We start from the raw sequence: 7,672 nt of genomic DNA, 5'->3' as shown, positions 1-7,672 counted from the left end.
TGATATTGTAGGTGCACTCTTGTTAATCTTTCAAGGACAAGAACTCGATGAAAAAGTACTTCAAACAAGTGAGCGTTCACTCAAAGAAAGGTAACAAAATATAAATAAACAAGTATGTATATTGAAAGAGAAACTAGAATGGCTATTGCCAAAAGACAAGAAAACTAGAGACCCTTGAAACTAGACTGGAAGCAAGAAAGAAGTTGACAAGAGTGAAGAAGGCTTCAGTCTTGTCTCTATATATACTATCTAACTAGTGGCTACGTGGCGACGTTCTATCAGACCTCCAATATGTGTTGACTTTGTATGACACATGCCATGACTTACAAGGTAAGTTTTTCTACATGTGGGCCATATAGTTAGCTTGGTTTTCAAACTAACTATATGTGTGGCACATGGCCAACTTGTTGACCACGTTTCTAATCCAAAAAGTCAATTAAAGACACCTACGAAGTCAAAGTAGCGTCTTTGAAGCTTTTAAGAAGCTTCTATATCAAATACTATAGAATTAACTTACTTTTACCTACTTTTACTTACTTCTACATATTTGTATATGTAATTATGAGTATGACCATGACAGTCACTTACTTTTTCTTAGATTGCATGTGTTGACTTCAAAATCCCATAACTCCTTTATTTTAACTTGGAATCCAGTAAACAATATGTAAAAAGTGTAACTGCAAAAGTGCTCTCTCTAGTCGCGATCACCGATCTGAAATTGCTATCCGTACACGTGCGTTATGCCAAAAAGAGTGACAATAGCTCTCAAATCAGTACCTTAACTTTGAGCGCTTCTATTTCCTTCATATAAACTCCAAACCATACAAAACTTACACCGAAACCATAGCCAAAATCTCAACTTACTGATCTTAGCCTCCAAAGCTGAAATAGCTCCGAGAATCTAATCCTAATCCCTAATATGGCTTCGAGCAGCCTCTTCAAAGCCTATTGGTCATGATTTTTGACCAATAGGAATGGAGATTTTCATCATTCATCTCCGTTCATCTATATTGGTGCCCTAATTACTCCCTTTGCTATCAAAACCCTTCAATCCTTTTTTCTTATAAGATTTACATAATGTATGCTCTAAACACCAAATAAAAGAACCAAAATAAGTTTTTAAATGTCGCCAATGTCTAACAAAGGTGACTCTAAATATTTAGAAGTTACTATCAACCAAAACCGATCTTAATAGCCACTATCAAAAGATAATTAAAGTTATACAAATTCTATAGTAATCTTTTTAAACAACCTCTTCTCAAAGTAATAATCAAATTATATTCTACAACCAACTAAAATCTACTAACATGGCTCTCACCATGTTACTTAATAAATTATATATTAAGTGCATAATTATATTATTTTCATATAATAGTTGAATCACAACACGACAATAGATATATATATTTATTTTAATATTTACTTATATGATTAAGTGGAAGTACGTTAAATTAGATTTAATTTATAATATTATTTTGAAAAGCTTCCTAGAAGCTTTATAGATATTGTTTTGACTTTACATATGTTTGTAATTAATTGGTAGGTCAGAAATTTAGTCAATAAGTCAATCTTGTATTAAAAGCTTGTGAAATAAGTATTAAGGATACAAACTAGAAGAAGATACATAAACTTGTGGAATCTGTGTCAAAAAGAAAGTGAAAAAATAGAAAAAAGTATGTATATTCAAAGAAGAATTGGAATAGGTATTGTCAAATACTAGAAATCATAAGACTCATGAAACTAAAATAAATGTAAGAAAAGAATTAATAAGAGTGAGGAACGCATCACTTTTGCTTCTATATATACTACTTAATTAAGAATTATGTGGCAACATACTATAGAACCTCTAATATGCGTCCAACTTGCACAACACATGTCTAATTTGTAAGGCAAGTTTCCTAGGGGTGCACCATATGTCCAACTTGTATTACAAGTGGTCAACCTGTCGACACATGGCCTCCTTATTGGTCAAGTTTTTAACCTACTAATCACCTACAGACATGTATAAAGACAAAGTAGTGTCTATGAAGCTTCTAAGAAGCTTTCTATAAGATATTATCATATTTATCTATTTTGACTTTTATCTATTCTTATTATCTAGATAATTATGAAGGCAAATATGTATGTCCGTGTCATTATTCACCCTTTTAGGGACAAATTTCATGAGGAGTGGTGATTACATGTTGATGAAGTCTAAGATACACCAAATTGTATTTGCCATGTACTTTGATTTTTATTCCCTTCAAAAATAGTTGATAGGTTCTTTCAACCATCGATAATATTTCATATCAAGATGAGAAGACCACCTTGATATCCGATCATCATTGAGGCCTTCATAACTTTTTTTGAAAAAAAACATTAATAATACTATCAAGAATGGTTCTTACTTCTAAAAGTATCAATAAACACTGGGAGTCCCTTCCAAGGTCGTGGTACCAAATGCGTTGTATTTCACCATCTATTTGAGGAAGAACATGTCGTTCTTCAAAACATTCATCTCAATTTTGTCATCTTAAAGATTGTGATAGTCGCAATGTCTCATTTGGTGGCTCAACAAATGATAGCTTTTGAGTTGAATCTACTGGTTGTTAGTTTTTGATCTCTTAAGTACTAAAAAATCTAAAAAAATAATAATACAAGATAGAATAAAATCTCTATTGGACTTACTTTGCTTTATAGCAAAGAATTTTTTGACTCTTCATCTTGGTTTTAATAGATGTCATTGATGAAAAGCTTTAACTTTGATTGATATATTTCCCAGATTCATAGATGGCTTCCATGTGTGTCCATTAATGTCATATCAATGCCAATATACTAGATATTCTAATCTATTTCAGTGCCGCCTTGAATCTAAGACTTCTTCCACCTCAAATTCTTCATTATTGTCCACTTCTATAGAAGGTGGTGGCATTTGTCTTCTTCCTTATATATCCATTGTCTTGTATGGCTTAAGTAAAGATATATGGAACATAAGATGGATTTTCATAGACTCCAATAGGTGTAATCTATAAGCAACTAGATTAATTTATTCACAAATAAAAAATGGTCCAAGCTTATGATAATCCAACTTATTACAAGGACAAATAGTTTTAATATTACAATAAAGTAATTATACTTTATCTTCCACATGGAATTGAAGTTGTTTCTTGTAATAGAAATTTGTGTTGGTTTTTTTTATTCTTGAGCTTCTTTTAATTGTATCTTCATTATTGCATATAGCTTTGATAATTGATTTGTCACATCTTCTACTACAGGATTATTAACTTTTGAAAAGTTAAAAGTGTCAAATTATGGATGATAATCGTAATTGGCAAAAAAAGATGTTTGTTGAGTAGAAGAATGTATCAAATTATTATATGCAAACTTTGCCAATGGCAAAAGAGTTGTCCAATCATCTTATTGATAGTTGATGGTACATCTCAAATACTGCTTTAAAACTAAATTTAAAGATTCTATTTGTCTATCGATTTGAGGGAGGAAAGCCAAAGATAGTATTATATCCACCTTCAATATCTTAAAAAGAATTCTCCAAAATCTTGATAAAAATTATATTTCTCTATCTAATATAATATCCCTTGATAATCCATAATAGCTATAGATATTGTCAAGAAAGAATTTAGTTGTTCCTTCACCTATGATAGATTTTGTACATAGTAAAAAATATGCCTTCTTGATGAAACAATCTACAATCACAAATATGGAATCATATGAATTTAAAATTAAAAAATTTAGGATAAAATCCATAGAGATAGAAAACCATGGTTGTTCTAGTATACGTTGTCGTATGGCATGATTTGCTATCTGGGAATACATTGGGTATCTAGCTATAGAGAGTGTACCTTAAACCTTTATATGATTCTTTTCTTGGCTTCCAAAACTCCTTTATTTTTGTATAAAACTCCAAATATAACAAAATCCCTTCAAAACATATTTTTCCCGCGAAGGGTTTTTCCGCCCTGAACTTTAGAAAATCATAACTATTGATCTAACCGTTCAGTTTTTTTCAAAGTTACAAGAAGGGTAGAATTTACCCTTAACTTGTACCAAGAAAAAAACCAACCGCAAATTCACTTCCGATCTTCTGGCATCTAAGAAACCCTAGCAGACACTCCAAACCCTAATTTACAAGCACCCGAAAACTATTTTCCTTATATCTCAAAAACCCGAACTTCAAATGTCATAAAACTTATGCACAAAGTTTACTAACATGAAATTACACATTCCTTGAAATTTTGAGCCAAAACTTCACAAAATTGCTCAAGATATAGCTCAAGAGACAAACACTAGTAAATCGGTTTACTTACTACCCTTAGATTGCATGTGCTGACTTCAAAATCTAATAACTCCTTCATCCAAGCTTGGAATCCAGTAAGCAGTATGTAAAAAGTATAGTCGCAAAGGTGTTCTCTCTAGTGGCGGTCGCCGATTCTCAATTGCCATCCGTATGCGTGCGTTATGCCCAAAAGAGTGACAGTAGGTCCAAAACTAACATCTTAACTTTGAGCACCTATAACTTCTTCATAAAAACCCCAAATGACACAAAACTTGCACCAAAACCTTAACCAAAAACCTAAACCTTCTGACCCTAGCCTTCAATGTTCGAATCGCTCAAGAAACTAACCCTAATCTCTAATATGGCCTCGGGCAGCCTCCTCAAAGCCCATTGGTCATGATTTTTGACCAATAGGAATGGAGATTTTTATTTTTCATCTCCATTCATCTATATTGGTGCCCTAATTCCTCCCTTTGCTACCAAAATCCTTCTTCAATCCTTTTTCTTATAAGATTTACATAGTGTATGCTCTAAACACCAAATAAAAGAACCAAAATAAATTTTCAAATGTCACCAATGTCCAACAAAGGTGACTCTAAATATTTAGAAGTTACTATCAACCAAAACCAATCTTAAAAGCCACTATCAAAAAGAAATTAAAGTTATACAAATTCTATAGTAATCTTTTTAAACACCCTCTTTTCAAAGTAATAATCAAATTATATTCTACAACCAACTAAAATCTACTAACATGGCTCTCACCATGTTACTTAATAAATTATATATTAAATACATAATTACATTATTTTTATATAGTAGCCGAACCACAACACGACAACGTAGTGGTCAAACAATTCTATAAGGTCAATGACAAGGAGTTTTCGATCTTGAAAAAATATCACATGTCTACAAAAATTCTTTAATAACCTTCCATATTTGAGGCCACCTAAAATCTTTGGATATAAGCTCCAAAGTCTTATTATATCCAAAATATATTGTTGTAGGAAAATTGTGATGAGTCTTAGTAGCACATAATTGTACTTCTCCTTCTAAAATATATAAGCATCCATCAAGATAGAATAGGTTCTCTTTAAACTCAAACTTGGAAGTATCTTGAGACTTAGAGGAATCATTTTTAATATCATGAACAAGAAGGTCTGAGGACATACTTACTTGGATGTGCTTGAGAAAAGTCAAATCAATAATCAATATTGATTTCATTGCTTGGAGATAAAATTATTGTAGCTTTAATAAAATTATCTTGCTTTGGTCAAAAGATGCTTCTCCTTCTTTTGGTTTAAGATAAGAATGTCTATAAAAGGTATCAAACAAATTTTATTCTTTTTTTAGTCAATAAGTGATATTGAATTCAGATCTTAACAAAGACATGCTCCAACTAGCTTGGCAATGATTCAAAACACATCCTAATATGAAATACTTGAGGTTCTTGTGATCCATATATATGGTGGCTGGACTTAAAGTGCCTTCTAAATAATAATGCCATACTTAAAAAGAATCCACAATTACAAAAAATTCCTTGTTGTAGATTTCATAATTAATTATGACTGTTGAAAATTTTCTTGAATGAATAGCTATTGAATGAAGTTTGTGATTTGCTCTATTTTATGATAAGATTGCATTCAAGGCAAAGTCAACTGCATTTGTCTCTATAAAAAATTCTTTGAAGAAGTCGATGTGATGCAGGATTGGTGCAAAAGTAAAAACTTTCTTCAAAGCTTTAAATGATGCTTCTACTTTTTTACTCCACTTGGGCTTGTCTTTACAAGTTAAGCATGTAAGTAGGATCTCAATTTGAGAAAAGTTCTTGATAAAGATCCGATAGTAATTGACAACTCTCAAAAATCATGATACATCTCTTATTGTTTTTAAAATCTTTCAATCCATAATTATATAAATTTTTTTAGGATCTATCATTAGAATATTATTTGAAATAATATATCCTAAGAAGTTAACTTGAGTAGTATAGAATACACACTTTTTCATCTTAGTATACAATCCTACTTTTCTAAGTTTTTGTAACACATAACAAATATAAACTTTATATTCTTCTATATTTTTAGAATAGATTAAAATATTGTCTTAGTAAGAAATAATAAAATTATCTAAAAACTTACAAAATACATCATTCATAAGATATTGAAAAGCAGATGGTATATTCGTGAGTCCAAAAGGCATGACATTATATTTAAAGTATCTATATCTTATTTAAAATACACTCTTCTATTCATCTCCTTTTTTAATGTGGACCAAATTGTACGTTCTTTGTAGATCTATTTTTATATAGATCTTAACTTGATTTAATTGATTAAGAAGTCTAGATATCAAAGACAAAAGATATCTATTTTTAATGGTAATCTTGTTGAGTCTTCGATAATCCACACACATTTGTAATGATCCATCTTTTTTCTTCACAAATAAGATAGGAGCTTGTGCAGAAGATTTTGAATGGTGTATGAAATTCTTTGCCAAGTTCTCATGAATGTACTTCTTGAATTCAACCAACTCATTTTGTAATAAACTATAGATTGGACCAAATAGACGCTAAGTTCTTTCTTTAAGATCAATTGAGTAATCATATGGATATTGCTTAGAGAAAATAACTACATTTTTTTTCTCAAAAATATCTTTAAAATCTTGATATTGAATTAGAATTTTACTTGAAATTATTCTATCATTTAAAATGAGTGTGGCATAAATAACAAAAGATGATCATTCTTTTGCAGTATGCAAAAAAGCTTTTGTACCTACAAGTACAAGTTTGGCTACACTAGACTCATAACTTTCTATTGAATTAGAAAAACTCTTAATGATATTTGAAGAAAAGTTAAGTTTACAAGAAATCCAATCTATCATAGGATTATATTTTTCTAGCCATAATAAACCTAAAATGATTGGATTAGAAAGAGATTTAATTATATTAAAAATTACGAGACTATTATAACTATTTATTACTACATATATAGGTATTGTTTTATGAATAACATCTCTAGAAGATAACGAATGACAATCTATGACTTCTATGTGTACGGATTTAATTTTTTTTATTAATCACATATTATAATTTTTAAGAAATTTTTTATCTAAAAAATAAGATAAGGCTCCTGAATCTATTAAGACAGAGACTTTGTGATTATTAGATTCAAAATACACATCTATTATAAAATAAAGAGAAGGTTCTGAAGAGAGAATAGGACCTTCATTAGAAAATGTATAAGATTTCAGCCACATGGTCCCTATTGTATCTAGACAAATTTATTTTTTAACATTTATAATGTATTGCATTACTTTACATATCTTTGACTTTCAAATTTTTAGATTGAAAAGTTGTTGATGTCATCATTGAATTGTAATAATATTGAGGTTTTCTTGTACGATTTT

This window comes from Physcomitrium patens, chromosome 6 (genome assembly GCF_059467195.1).
Source record: "Physcomitrium patens ecotype Gransden chromosome 6, ASM5946719v1, whole genome shotgun sequence".
NCBI lineage: Eukaryota > Viridiplantae > Streptophyta > Bryopsida > Funariales > Funariaceae > Physcomitrium > Physcomitrium patens.
Note: the sequence above shows the minus strand (reverse complement) of the source record.